A 15,932-nucleotide genomic window follows, 5' to 3' on the forward strand; every position below is an offset into this window, starting at 1 on the left:
TATATATATATATACACACACACACACACATACAATATATATATGATTGTTAGTATCTTCCCATTTCAGTTTAGTAAAGGAGTGGTTGTCAGACTTTAGCATGTATCAGCACCCTGGAGGGCTTGTTAGAACGTAAATTGCGGAGCTCTACCCCAGTAGGTCTACGGTCGGCCTGAGAATTTGCATTTTTAACAGGTTTCCATGAAATGCTAATGTTCCTGGTTCAGGGCCAAACTTCGAGAACCACTGCAGAGCATTTATTGAAGGCCTACAGCGTCAGATACAACGAACCAGGAGCTAAGGGCACAATATGAATAAAACAAGTCCCAGGCTCAAGGAGTCAATGGGCCAAAAACACGTAACATAGATCATTTTACTATATAGCAGTTGTCTGATAATCCAGTATTTAGTAACCCAGATACCCTGATAGTTCAACTTTAGTCCAAGGTAGAGTAATACAGAACATCTTTACTTCCCATGATCTTGGTAGTCACAAGGTGATTGTTAGGATGGATTTCCTTAACTGGCCAAGTGAATCTACCATTAACTCAAAAATCTCTCGAGAAATACAAAAGAAGAAATTCCTAAGTACAACAGCCTATCCTCAACTACTGTTTATAATGTTTATTCAATGTTGTGAGCCAGTGAACAAAATATCTATGAGCTAAACTGATCTCCATCAGAAGCATACGTCAAAGCATCATAAAGAAGGCATCCAACGTTCTCCTACAACATCTGTATCTGCTACTGCTTCAACTCCAGGTGCCCCTGAGTCACCTCTGGTTGGAGATGCTGCTGGAGATAATGCCGATGAGTGCGCATTCGACATCGTCATTCGACAAATACTCACTCTGCACGATCTGATCTTGTAGTTAATGTTGTCCCAGTGGCATGTGTAGCTATTACCAAATTTACAGCACTGATAGCAGTTTAAAGCCATCTTTTAAAAAGTTTACGTAGTGCCTTATATTAGGCTATGTTTTGAACTCCCTCATACTAGGGTGTGGTTGTGTGATCAAATTCTAGTCAACAAAATTAAGTGGATGTGTTGTGGACTCCTCCAGGTCTGACCCATCAGCAGCTCCAGTGCATACACTAACCCTCTTCTCATCACCAGCTGAATGGACAAGTCACTGAGGCTCTAGAAGAGCCACAAGATGGACCCTGAGTTTCTGAATGGCTGAGTAGAACATCTCCTCACCCCTCCCATCTGAATAAGAAACACACATTTTATTGTATTAAGTTATTGAAGTGTGGGGTTTTTTTCATACAGCAGTAAGCCTGCCCTTACTAGTGAGTATTACTACTACCCTTCATAAAGTGAAAGTCTTAGAGAAAGCAAGGGATATGAGTTAAATTACATGTATAAGTTTGTTTTAAGTTTCATACTGATAAAAATAAGATACTTGGAGATATCAACAGAATAATGTCTACTGGACTGGAAAATCAAGCATGGTCCCCTCTGCATTGCTGCTTCAACAGAGATAAGCACTGGTTGCTAGGGCAAGGGAGAGGAAAGAAACCCAAATCTGAGACCCCAGGGTGACATTAAATTAACATATGATGTGACAAATACAATTTTTAGAAGAATCATAATATACTGGAAAAGCATCTTAAACATTGATTCACTTAACCAAACCTGAAAGAAATCTAGCTGTTCAGACCATAAAAATCATAATTCAGAAGCAATTATTCACTTGATCATTGACCATGATTACAGGATCACCACACATTGGAGGAGACAGAACAGCTTCTAAACCTCTAGCTTAGAAAGTCCAAGCCTAGAAAGTCACAGATGTCTCCCTTTCACTCACACTCTCCTACCTTTTCTTGCATGAGAAAACAGAGAACTCAATACCACAAGGTGACAAGTCACTGTGGTAAACACAGACCAAAGCTGACTGCGCGGACACAGGCAGAGGGGAAATCTGTAGCTGACATCTTAGCAGTATCACAAAGCATCAGGCGTTGTCATGACCCCAATGCTGTGTGATGATTCCCTCAAAGCTCTTCAGGGCACTGGGAGAGGGGAGAAATCAATGGTCAGGTCCTCATCCAGGATCAGCCCTAGTTCCCTCCTCATGTCAAAGTCACTTGCTGATGAATCGTCGAGAGCCAAATGCCCAGGCTGTGTTTCTGGGAATGAAAATCAATACTCTTGTTAAGGAGTTTATTGTCTTGCCAGGGTTGGGGAACGTGGGTATTCCCAACGCTTCCCACGGCTTCATTGCCTCTTGCCTTCCCAACCTCCACACAACTGTTTTTCTTTGTTTCTGTGAAATACAAAGAGAAAGAAGCTACTTCTTAAATTTCAGCTTCCATTATGTGAACATCTGTGAGCAAATAAACTGTGACTGTGGTTTCCATCCCTTTCCCTGCTTGGGACCCCACATTTCATTTCCAACCCATTGAGGCCCAATGCACCTGGCAGAGATGAGTTGGTGCTCAGTGGGGTGGCTTTAAATCCATAAATGATTCAAAGGCAATAAACAAAATAAGAATTTCGACTCTTTCACGGAGGGAGGAGACTGTATTTAGGAGATTATCACCTTAGGCCACAATTTAGGTAATTAGTTTTCGATCTCAAAAGAGCTGATAATGTAGGGATGACATAAATTTTTCCTTAGAACAATCCCTGTCATTTTCTATTTTGAGTCCATGTTAGTTATCATTAATAGTGCTATAGGAACTTAACCAAAATGCCATACTGAAAATTCTGGTAAACACTGTAAATATAAACACATATAAAGTTTAAGACAAAACAGCATCTCCGTCCAAGAAAATACATTTCCAATAACCTATACAACTTGGATGCTTGGGGGGAGTTATTCTCCATGCTTGGGGGGAGGTAGGCTCCTAGGGCCTTCCTGCACAAACTGACGAGCAACAGAGGTACTGGGGACACCCTGGCCTGTTGGGGTCTTGTCATTTTTCCTTTATTTTAAGATAAATGGTTGAATCAAAAAAAAAGTCACCCTAAATGCTCGTAGATTTAGTGGGACTCACTCCCTTGCTTCTCAGGATGCCAAAACAGACCTGAAAAAGAGACACTGGGCTTTATATAAGACAGTACAAATAACCCACTTCTGAAGATGGTCAGCGTCAGGTAGCAGCCTTAGGGGTTAGATCCCAATTACCCACTCCCACTGATTTTAAAGCTTCCCTTAAAAACAGATACTTTATTTAAAGAGCTATGAGTAAGAATTTCCCCAATTCAGGAGTGAGAATCTCCCAATTCATTCTTATTTGTACTTGGAGCGTCTGAAGGCAGTCTGGCTATCTCGGGCTTGGAAAGATGCAGGATTCAGCAGAAGGAGCCTGGCAGCAGAAAAGCACTGGGACCCTTGAACACCATCTCTGCTCTCAAGCAGTGCTCTTCTAGTAAGAGCTGTCTTTCTCTTGGTTCCTTCTGGTTGGTCTGTTCACAAATGTGAGGGGTCACACTCTCCACTTGGGTACACACAAAAGTTACAAACCCTTGGTAGAATTTTTACACATAATTCCTTTTGGGTAATGACTATAAGAAAAGCTCTGGGACTGTTCATTTGTTTTTTCAAGCATTCATTTATTAAACGCATAGACTTATTAAACACATAAGACATACGGCTCCAAGCCAAGACTACTCTTTGTGCTGAAGATAGATCTGTGAACGAATGAGAGCCCTGTTCTTACAATGCCTGCATTCTAATAAGAGAAATAGCGAATGCAAAACGAGTCGATAAAGTATTGCTGATTGTGACATATACTATCAAGAAATTAAACAGAATGCAGAGATAGAAAGTAACAGGGAAGACTTACTTCAGATGGAGCATTCAGGGAAAGGTCTCTCTGACATTTAAGGTGACATTTAAGCATTTAAGACTTGAGGCAAGAGAAGGAGCCAGATAAGCAAAAGCCAGGAGAGGAGCATTCCAGACGTGCGACAGCAAGCTCCAAGGCCCTGAGGCAGCAGAGCACTAAGCAAAGGCCAGCAGGCCTGGAGCAAGGCTGGAGAAGAGACAGGAGCCCAGACCTGCAGGGGGTGAGGAGCCCCAACCAGGCATGCACACTGTATTTCAAGGCAGTGGGGAGACTGAAAAGTTTTAAGCAAGAAAGTGACACAGTCTGATTTATGTTTTCAAAAGCTCTCTTAGGCTGCTGTGTGGAAAATGGATTGGACAGGGTAAGAGAGGAAGGATGTTACGCTAAGATGCAAAATAAGTTAAAACGTGGTCTGTGCGGCCAAAGAGTTCACATCTGATGTGAGTCAAAGGCAGGTGAGTGAATGACTGCAGTACGGCGGCAGGGTATGCGTGCCCAAGGCACCAAGGAGGAAAGGTTGGGTTTGATCCTGTCACTTATCGAATTAAGCCATGTTAAAATAAAGTCAAATGGATGTAGAAGACATGACTTTGTACAATTAAGACATTGAGTTTGTGCAAAAATTAGTACAACTTGAAAACCACTGAGCATTTCATCAGAAGCTAAAGACTCTATATATGGAGGCACAGGAGATTGGGCTAGGGATTCCCGACTCAGAAAGAGCTTGTTTCAATAATTTATTTGGAAATCTTTGGTTTGGAATAGGTTCTCTCCTGAAAAACTGTAGCATGAAGTTTTTTTCTGAGTGTAGGAAACTTTCAACGGAATCCCTGCATCGGTGATGACTATCGAAAAACAGCTGAGTACACAGAAGGATTCATCCCTCAGCTCTGTCAGGCCCAGGAGTCTAGTAAAGATGACTAAAATCATTTTCTATTTTTTTCCCTCTGGAGTTTGCTTTTTTGTCTTTATTAAAGTTGGGGGGGGGATTGGTTTTGTTGTCGCTGTTTTTGTTTAAGACAAGACACCAGGCGGGTGGCACTGCGCCGGCTTTTGAGCAGGCACTTTGGTGCCTGGAGGCGCAGACGGCGCAGTGGTGACCTAGAAGCTGTCCTCCCGCTTCCCCGCTACTGAGGAAGAAATCGAAAGTGATTTTTCTATCTTAGGGAGTAAACAGCGATGGAGCCTCTCATAGGTCCAATTGAGCAGTGAGGCTCTGCGTGGCATGCGAGCAGAGTTGGGAGGTGAGGGGGGAGCTGTGGGAACTGGGAGAAAGTTACAAAATGAGAAATTAGGAAGGGAGGATGCCCACTTTCTTCCCCTCCCCCGCTTCCCCTCCTATAGTGAGGAGACGGACTCTGGGTGTGGCAAAAGGACCTGGCAGCAAAGCAGAGGAGGGAGGGGGCTGGAACCAAGGTGGCAGGATGAAGTTTTCCCCTTCCTTCCTTTGCCATCCTTACCTCCTGGTGCTGGACAGGCACTGTGGAAGCCACATTCTGGGCATCACTGCCTGTGCACAAAGCCAGTTTGGCTACTTACTCACTGGATAGTCTCCGGTTAGCAACTTCTCTGATCTTTAGTTCCCTCACCATCAAATGAGGACAGCACTCCTTCTTCGGATGGTTTCGAAGATCAAACAGCAGGTGAGCTGACTCTACCTCTACTCTCCCTTACCTTCCTTACCCCACTTGAGAGTCTGTACTGGTCTCCAGGGCCCGGAAACTGATCCTCACAACAGGGGGAAAAAATACCAAAAACATGGCTGCAAAAGGAGAGGCCGTGTGTGCTGCCTGCTGGGTGGACAGCAGTGACACAGAAGGGAGAAACACGTTTAAATTAGATGCTCCTAAGTCAGAGATTACCCTTTGTGCTCAAAACCCACAGATCTGCTCCCAGCTCTCCAATCATTGTTCTGACATTAGCATCTGTCATTTCAGTTCCCCCCAAAGCAATTTCTGCCACCCAGTTATCTTACGTCCGATAAAGGATGAACAGATATTCATACCTTTGCCAACTTCCTTTCACCTTGTAGTGACATTCTAAAACTTCCTCACTATTAATAGTTTTTAGAATGGGCATCAAAATAAATCCTACTGTAAGAACTCTCTTCTTGTAAGTTCATTTGATTAACCACCACTCTTTTCATATTCATTCTGCCCATAACTGCAGTAAATTACAAAGAAACAGCATATGATTGGAATCCTGTAACTGGAAGAAATTTTCCACCTATAGTACAATGAAGCATGTATCTTTCAGAGGTTCCCAGGGACCTCAAAGTATTTCCACGGCTCTTTATCCTCAGTTCTCCTGGGGTGCATTATCCTCAATTAACTGTTCAATCTCACTGAAGTCATGTTCTAACCTGGTCATGCTTATTCCCTTTTCTCTGTTAGCAACACAGACTAATGCAGTGGTTAAGAGGGTGGGGCTGAGAACTGGACTGTAGGAGTTTGAGTTTTGGTGCCACCATCTACCAATGATCCCGGGCAGGTTATTAGCTCTGTAAAATGAAGACAATATTAACATCTACTTCATACGGGTTGTTACGAATTTAAAAATTAATTAATACATGTAAAATGTTGAAAACGATGCCTTGGCACCTACTAAGCTCCCAATAAATGCTAGCTATTCTTATTAGACAATAAGGTGAAAAGCTTTTACATCCCCTCCCAAATATGGACAGCTGCATAAAGCACAAGAAAACACTGTCTACGGTCCCCTGCCAAAAACCTCAAATGATAAATGATGCTTTTTTTGAATGGTTGATTCAAAATGAAATTTAAATGTAGGTTTGTAAGTATCCCAGACAAGGGTCTGAGCAACGTGTGTTCTGGAAACAGCTAGCCAGGACGGCCCAGCTTAGGACTCTCACCTTCTGCCCTCGCTACAAGAGATGAGAATGGCAGGCCAAGGTGAGCTGGGAGTGCTTCCTCCCTGAGTGACAGCTGGTGCTGTCAGAAGTCGTTACTGCTGGTGCACACAGCCCTTCTGGCAAAGCCGGGCAGAACAGAAGAACTGCAGTCTCCCTGCCCACCTGTCAGCCTCGTCTGGGAACAGCAGAGAATCTGCTCTTTTCTTCCTTCAAAGGCTCCAGTAAGCCCCAGCGCCTTCATTAATACTCATCTCCTCAATCCCAGCCGGCCTCGTCACCCTCCCCGAACACATACTCTCCAACCTATTCTTCCAAGAAAGGGATTAGCCCAATTAATCTCTGGACAAATGTCAAGGAGTCTGGGGGAGGGGCCACCTTTCAAGCGTCGCCTCCCCAATAGCAAATCAGACCAGACGTGGACCGATGCCGCATGGCACACGGGTGAAGCTGAGCAGCTGCCAGCACAATGGTACCGAGGTCCTCTTAACCTCAGGCTGAGCTGCCGAGGGGCTCGCTTTCGCGCCAGGCCGTCCTGACAGACCACAGCTCTCCTCCCACCATCTGGGATGTGAGCTGTGACAAGGAGCTGTGGGATGAGAAGCCATTTGTGAGGCAAGCACTGCCCTCCTCTCATCTCCCGTATCTCCGCATCACAGGCTTCTGTCATCCTTGTGCTTTTCCCTCCCACTTCCCCACCCTCATGTCAGCACTCACGTCCAAAGCGTGGTCGGAAAACAGAAAGTCCTAGGTTCAAAGTAAGGATGTGCAGAAGGCAAAAGAAGCCATTGTGAAGGTAGCTGGCAGGGTGGGAGTGGATTATTTTCCTCCCAAACCATAGATTTCATTGGCCTAATTCACAGAATTTGGGGGGAAATTCCTGGGAAAGAAAAGTCTTTTCTTTGCTCTAATCCCCAGAAAGACCTCACGAATATCCAAGGAAGTTATGTTCTCGTAAGGCTTCTCTGGAATAGAGGCTTGCCAATCACTCCGTAAGGTCATTCCAGCATTTTAATTTATAAGGCATTCTCCCTCTCTTTCTCTCTCTTTCTCCCTCTCCCTCCTCTCTCCCTCCCTTTCATTCTCTCTCTCTCCCTCCATAGCCAGCAAAAGCTGGCTTAACCAGCAGGCTATTAAACAGCACTTCCACATGCTCCAGTCCAATGATTCGGTAATTAATTTTCATAATGATGATCTGGAAGGATTTCTAGAGCCCCCTGGAAGATCCCAGAATTATCTCTACCCTACTGGTTTTGCATATGCTTTGGGCGGAAGAGACAGTCTTGTGTCCATTCCTGGCGGTGCCACTTACTAGCCATGTGACCTTGGGCAAGTAACTTAACCTCTCTGCCTGTCACCACTTCCTCCTGGGGATACAAAGTTTATTAAGAAAGGTAACAGTTAACACTCTAGTTAAGGAATGGGTCCTGCAAACGAGATACTGTGCCAAAGGACTTACCTGAATTATCATACTTAACCCTCACAACAACTGCTGAGTCGGTATTAAGTTTATTTCATTATAGTCTAATTTATTCGATATAGTAATGCATGTATGGCACCTATATTGACAATATCTGGTTAATATAAAAACCTCACTTCCTGACCGTCAGATTATAGAGCCGGTCTACCTCAGGGTTACAATTATTATCCAAAACTCTTCTGTTCAGATTTGCTTCTGAAATCAGAATTTTTTTTGGACTTTTAGAAAGATAATATAGCTCATATAACAAAGATGACACACTGGTTTGAGGCATCCTGTAATTGAATATGTTAAAATTTCTATAATAAAATATATGAATATTCTCCCTAAAGAGGACAATAAAGAGCTTCACATCATCTCAAAACAGGTTTTGTTGCCAAAGTATCTCAGGACAGGTGAAGTTTTGCCACCAAGTAAGTTAGGGAAAAAAAATAGACTTCTGCTGTTTTTGTTTGGATTTCAGAATTTCAGATAAGGAAGGGATTGTGAACTTTACGACACAAAAACACTTGATAAAGAAGCAAAATTCTACTCCTGGTTCTGTCAGTAAGTATTGTGTGATCTTGGGCAAATCACCAAAACTTTCTGGTTTCAGATTCTTCATCTACAGAATGGGGGACTGCTATTGCCTCCTAAGTTATGTAGAAGTAGCTGTAAAGGTGAAATGAGACAGGATTTGCCAAAGCATGTTGAGTAAGTGAAGTATGTAGCAAATTCAAGCTGGTTATTACCTTTAAAGATTAAAGAATATTATAGTAATGGAATTTAAAAAAAATCTTTATTGGAGTATAATTGCTTTACAGTGGTGTGTTAGTTTCTGCTTTATAACAAAGTGAATCAGCTATACATATACATATATCCCCATATCCCCTCCCTCTTGCATTTCCTTCCCCCCCTCCCTATCCCACCCCTCTAGGGGGTCACAAAGCACCGAGCTGATCTCCCTGTGCTCTGCGGCTGCTTCCCACTAGCTATCTATTTTACATTTGGTAGTGTATATGCGTCCATGTCACTCTCTCACTTCGTCCCAGCTTACCCTTCCCCCCAACCTGTGTCCTCAAGCCCATTCTCTACATCTGTGTCTTTATTATTCCTGTCCTGTCCCTAGGTTCTTCATAACCATTTTTTTTTTAGATTCCATATATATGTGTTAGCATACAGTATTTGTTTTTCTCTTTCTGACTTACTTCACTCTGTATGACAGACTCTAGGTCCATTCACCTCAGTACAAATAACTCAGTTTCATTTCTTTTTATACCGGAGTAATATTCCATTGTATATATGTGCCACATCTTCTTTATCCATTCATCTGTCGACGGACACTTAGGTTGCTTCCATGTCCTGGCTATTGTAAATAGAGCTGCAATGAACATTTTGGTACATGACTCTTTTTGAAATATAGAGTTGTCTGGATATATGCCCAGGAGTGGGATTGCAGGATCATATGGTAGTTCTATTTGTAGTTTTTTAAGGACACTCCATACTGTTCTCCATAGTGGCTGTATCAATTTGCATTCCCACCAACAGTGTAAGAGGGTTCCCTTTTCTCCACAGCCCCTCCAGCATTTATGGTTTGTAGATTTTTTAATGATGGCCATTCTGACCGGTGTGAGGTGATACCTCATTGTAGTTGTGATTTGCATTTCTCTAAGGATTAGTGATGTTGAGCATCCTTTCATGTGGTTGTTGGCAATCTGTATGTCTTCTCTGGAGAAATGTCTATTTAGTCTTAAATTATGCACTACTGCTTCCTGTTTGAAGGCCATGGTGTTGCTTCTACAGGAAGGGATCCCACTTAAATCTCTTTCTTGCATGCATCACGGTCGTTGCTTCTTATGCATCAATAAAGATCAGCACATGCATGATGACTGCACTACCACAATATTTTTCTGACTTAATCTATAAGCATCACCTCCAGGAAATAATGACAAGCTGCTGTGTCAAATCACTGCAGTCACTGAACACCTCAAAGACCTTCTGTGCTTTGAAGAAGCAAGAGTCAGGTTGTTCCTAACCTGATTTCACAACTTCTTAAAAATCTGCCTATGTCTCCCTTTCTCTAGGGTCTATGGAGAAGGCACCAGCCTGAGAGTTTGACCACCCAGTTTTTAGTCCCACCTGGCCTCTAACATTCTGTGTGATCTAGGACAAGTCACAGCACCTCTCTGATGTGCTCCAAGTCAGCTGAGCCTGGTTGGATTTTAGACACAAAGAGAGGGCTTGCTGCTGCTACTTGGTGTCCCCCAACAGATTTTCTTCTCACAGGCTCAAACCCTGGTTGTCCCTGCCACACACCCTCAGCTGGCTGGTGCTGTCTTTGCACTGATGTCAATCACGCGCTGCAGATGTCAGCCCAGCTGTGACAGCGGAGTCCAACGCCGCCCACAGCCAACCCAGTGCGTCACAGCTGCCTGCTTTCTCCTGGCCATGAACTTCCTCAGAATCCCGGGGCAGAGCCCATGACCTGCTTCCCTCTTTACAACTCTTTATGCCCTTTCAGCTTGAGGAGTCTCCATGGCCGAGCGATTTGTCCCATTAGCCATGGTTCTACGAAATTAACCGTGCATGTTCTCCAGTGTCCATGGCAACCTTTCCTCCAGGGAGCAATTCTAACTATAAGCAATCCTCTTTTGATGTTAACCTCTGGAAACAGATCCTCCCTGTCCACTAAAATGCAGTTGGGAGGGTGTCTCATAAGAAAGCAAATGTCCTAAACATTCTCTTCCATAGAGAAGGAGGACACACCGAGTAACCTTGACTGTGTGATAAAGCTAGTAATTCTCCTCAATGGTTGAAGGGCATTCTGTGGTTTAAAACTCCCAGGTCTACGGCATGTATGAAAATCGCAATGTAACACAGAGAAAAAAAGCACTGGACCTGGAAACGGAACTTTCTCTATCCTCAAGGAAGCTGCACTCTAACAGAGGAGACAGATAGATGAAACCGATTATTATATCGCATTACTACATTTACTACGTAAGATAATGTGTAGAAGCTAGGATAGTCACAGGTTGCTATGGGAGACATAATGGTGCCTACCCCATCCTGAAGGTCCAGGGAAGGCTTCTTGGAGGAGGCAATATATTAATGTTAAGTTACTTAAAATCTCTAGATCTAAGTTTTCTCATTTTTAGCGGAATTTAGAATACTACACCTATACTAATGGTGAAAACTTCAACATGTAGATACAACTTGCTATAACATTCCTAGCTCAAGAAATGATAGCTACTGGTCTCTCATACTGATATCGAAACTAATGAATGTCCTTTTCTTAAGATTTAATTTTTATTTTATATTGGAGTATAGTTAATTTACAACACTGTGTTTGTTTCAGGTGTACAGCAAAGTGATTCAGTTATACATACACGTTTTTTAGGTTCTTTTCCCATATGGGTTATTACAGAATATTGAGTTAGAGTTTCCTGTGCTCTACAGTAGGTCTTCCGCTAATGAGTGTTCTTAAAGCAGAAAACCCTTTTTACCCAAATGTTCCACCAAGAATTTCTTGGCTTAAGTCATTTCCTATTGGGTTGTTGTTTTAAGACATCCCAGAGTCTGAAGATGGACTGATAATTGTTCTGAGCAGCTTTGCTTTTCAGTAACTTCTGGCAAACAAGTTCTCCCAGGTCAAAGAACAAGCTGTGTTTCTAAATGCATTTTTCTTTCTTTCTCCCTCCCTCCTCACTACCATGTCTGGAGCTCTTTATGTTCCGGAGGAAATATTTGAGTGTTCAGAACTCGTACTGTGTGGTAGCAGCCCAATAGCTCAAGAAGGAAGCAATAGGTAGATAAGCAGATCAGGTGGCTAGGAGCTAGGGCAGACTGGGGAAAATTTTCACACTAAATGAATTACTCAACAAGTATTCACTCTATACTAGGTGTTGTGAAGGATGATAAAGAGTAAGAAATAGGGCACACTGGGGAAAATTTTCACACTAAATGAATTACTCAACAAGTATTCACTCTATACTAGGTGTTGTGAAGGATGATAAAGAGTAAGAAATAGGGCTTCCCTGCTGGCGCAGTGGTTGAGGGTCTGCCTGACGATGCAGGGGACGCGGGTTCGTGCCCCGGTCCGGGAGGATCCCACATGCCGCGGAGCTGCTGGGCCCGTGAGCCATGGCCGCTGAGCCTGCGCGTCCAGAGCCTGTGCTCCGCAACGGGAGAGGCCACAACAGTGAGAGGCCAGCGTACCGCAAAAAAAAAAAAAAAAAAAAGAGTAAGAAATAAGTCTTCCCTCAAGGAGTTTGTGAGATACTTGAAAGACAAGACTAACACAATTGGAAAAATGAAAGGGTAATAAAATGCAATGTATAATGAAGTACAAAATAACGTGAAATACACACAACTTAATAGTTTAAAGGAAAGCAAAGTATTGAGGAGAACACTGGGCAGCAGGAGGCTTTCAGGCTCTGAGGAGGGAGGATATGAACGGTGGTGAGAAGTAGGTCCTGCAGGTGAGGGGATCAGCAAGGACGGTGGCGAGAAGGCATGATCTGTCCTCAGGCCGTGCATAGACCGGCATGACTGGAGCACAGGGCTGCGCTAGGTAAGAGAACCACCATGCAAGGCTTACTTCTGACTCCAGGTGAATCTGAGCTGGGTAATTACCTCATCCCTTGTCTGACTCTGTACAAAATTCTTTCCCACAGATCTTTAGATCTTACCTAGAGATCTAAAAATAGATAGCTAGTGGGAAGCAGCCACATAGCACAGGGAGATCAGCTCGGTGCTTTGTGACTACCTAGAGGGGTGGGATAGGGAGGGTGGGAGATAGACCCAAGAGGGAAGGGATATGGAGATATATGTATATGTATAGCTGATTCACTTTGTTATACAGCAGAAACTAACACACCATTGTAAAGCAATTATACTCCAATAAAGATATTTAAAAAAATAAAAATACTGTCAAGCCCCTTGATTTTTAGTGGTTCTCTGTGTGATGAGTAGATGCAAGGTGCCCCATTTACTTTACATCCATGGTCTCAGTACATGGTCAGCAGTACTGATGACTTCAGAATCTCCAGGTTGCTCTCTCTGCCTCAGATGGAAATGCAGCTGTGCTAAAGCCACTTGGTAGGTTTCTCTGTCCTCATCAAAGAAGAATGACTATCAACCAGTTTCCAGTTGTAGTGTGAAAGTTTCACAACAGGATGCAAAGTTATTTGAGTTGGATATTATATGAAAAAAGAAAAAATAGAGTCATAAAGACTCCAAACCTCAGAACAACCCTCAAGTTTTTCTCTCCTCCCGCACCTCTTACCCCATCAATCATCAATTCTTATCAATTCTACTTCCACATCACCCTCACGCATCCACCTGTAGCTTCCATTCCAAAGTCACTCAGTTCAAGTCTTCATCTTTCTTCTTAACTACCATACGGTATAATGATATATAGATTTGCTATGTATACAATCTATAGTAGTATTATAATAGTACCCTCTATCCAGACCCTCTTCCCCATCTCTAAGTTCACGGTGGCGAGAAGGCATGATCTGTCCTCAGGCCGTGCATAGACCGGCATGACTGGAGCACAGGGCTGCGCTAGGTAAGAGAACCACCATGCAAGGCTTACTTCTGACTCCAGGTGAATCTGAGCTGGGTAATTACCTCATCCCTTGTCTGACTCTGTACAAAATTCTTTCCCACAGATCTTTAGATCTTACCTAGAGATCTAAAAATAGATAGCTAGTGGGAAGCAGCCACATAGCACAGGGAGATCAGCTCGGTGCTTTGTGACTACCTAGAGGGGTGGGATAGGGAGGGTGGGAGATAGACCCAAGAGGGAAGGGATATGGAGATATATGTATATGTATAGCTGATTCACTTTGTTATACAGCAGAAACTAACACACCATTGTAAAGCAATTATACTCCAATAAAGATATTTAAAAAAATAAAAATACTGTCAAGCCCCTTGATTTTTAGTGGTTCTCTGTGTGATGAGTAGATGCAAGGTGCCCCATTTACTTTACATCCATGGTCTCAGTACATGGTCAGCAGTACTGATGACTTCAGAATCTCCAGGTTGCTCTCTCTGCCTCAGATGGAAATGCAGCTGTGCTAAAGCCACTTGGTAGGTTTCTCTGTCCTCATCAAAGAAGAATGACTATCAACCAGTTTCCAGTTGTAGTGTGAAAGTTTCACAACAGGATGCAAAGTTATTTGAGTTGGATATTATATGAAAAAAGAAAAAATAGAGTCATAAAGACTCCAAACCTCAGAACAACCCTCAAGTTTTTCTCTCCTCCCGCACCTCTTACCCCATCAATCATCAATTCTTATCAATTCTACTTCCACATCACCCTCACGCATCCACCTGTAGCTTCCATTCCAAAGTCACTCAGTTCAAGTCTTCATCTTTCTTCTTAACTACCATACGGTATAATGATATATAGATTTGCTATGTATACAATCTATAGTAGTATTATAATAGTACCCTCTATCCAGACCCTCTTCCCCATCTCTAAGTTCAACCAACACAATCTTACCTGTTTGCCTAAACACCTAGTTAAATCACTCACTGCTTTGATGGCTTTACACTGTACCCCCCTCCCTACACACACACACACACACACACACACTCATTAACCAAGAGTTCATCACTCTACACTACTTGGTCCTATTTACCTATTCTCACTATTTAACATCTGGGGAGAATTCAGAGGCTGTTTTTCTACTGCTGGTTTAGCATCTGATTTGTCCTTTTTAGAATGCCAACTTCTTCATAAGAAGAGTCTCTATACATAAATCAATGGTATCCTAAGATTCCCTCAGTTTTTCAGGCCACAGACGTTTTAGCCTATGATTTACTCCTATGAAAAGAGTCTAAAAAGTAAGCCTAAAATTATGGTAAAGTCCAAATTCTTTGACCTTATGTGGGATTAATGATAATTTAAGAGTATTCCTATCCTGATTCTGAGTAAATTCAAGGTGAAGAATAAAAATCTCAATTTTCTACTTGAATTGAAACAAAGGGAGTCTATCACCTGGCCTGGAAGAGTGGCCAGAACTTGGTGGCTCCATGGATCTGTATAGAATTTCCCAAGGAACCCAGCTTCGGTGTATTGATATATCCAAGTGGACATCTTTCCGACCTGCTGCATGAGGGTCTAATAACTCTGTCTCTGGAGAAATGTAAGACGTTGGCCCTCAAACTCATCCTGCAGCAAGTCATCAATCCAACTGAACTAAAATGAGACTGCAGTAGAACTCCTGATTCTAATGATCCAAGAGGGGGCTATCCCCTATAAAAACAGATTTTTATAGGGGCTGGGCCCGTGAGCCATGGCCGCTGAGCCTGCGCGTCCGGAGCCTGTGCTCCGCAACGGGAGAGGCCACAGCAGTGAGAGGCCCGCGTACTGCAAAAAAATAAAATAAAATAAACAGATTTCCCCTTTCTAGAAAGGCATGAAGTCACCAGAGTATAATAGTAGAGGAAGTATATATGAACTTAGGAGTGCAACAACTTTGATGCAATTGGTAGACTTGTGCTGAGGGACTTAATATTGTGACATGCAGCCTGTATGGTCCTCAGTTTCCTCATAGATTGAAAAAAAGAAAACCAGGTATAATTATACCGAACTCTATCAGTTACGGCCTAAATAAGAAAAAAACAAATTCCTTCAATTATTTTTAATAGAGGGAGTTTAATGCAGGGAACTGGTTATACAGGTGATGGAAACTGTAAGCCAAAGAGCAGACAATGGGATAATCCAGAGATGAACAAGAGCAGAAAGTTCTACCAACCCGTGTCTGGAGGAACCAAAGGAGAAGAGAGTGT

This window comes from Neophocaena asiaeorientalis, unplaced genomic scaffold (assembly GCF_003031525.2).
Source record: "Neophocaena asiaeorientalis asiaeorientalis breed wild unplaced genomic scaffold, Neophocaena_asiaeorientalis_V1.1 scaffold848, whole genome shotgun sequence".
In the NCBI taxonomy this organism is placed as follows: domain Eukaryota; kingdom Metazoa; phylum Chordata; class Mammalia; order Artiodactyla; family Phocoenidae; genus Neophocaena; species Neophocaena asiaeorientalis.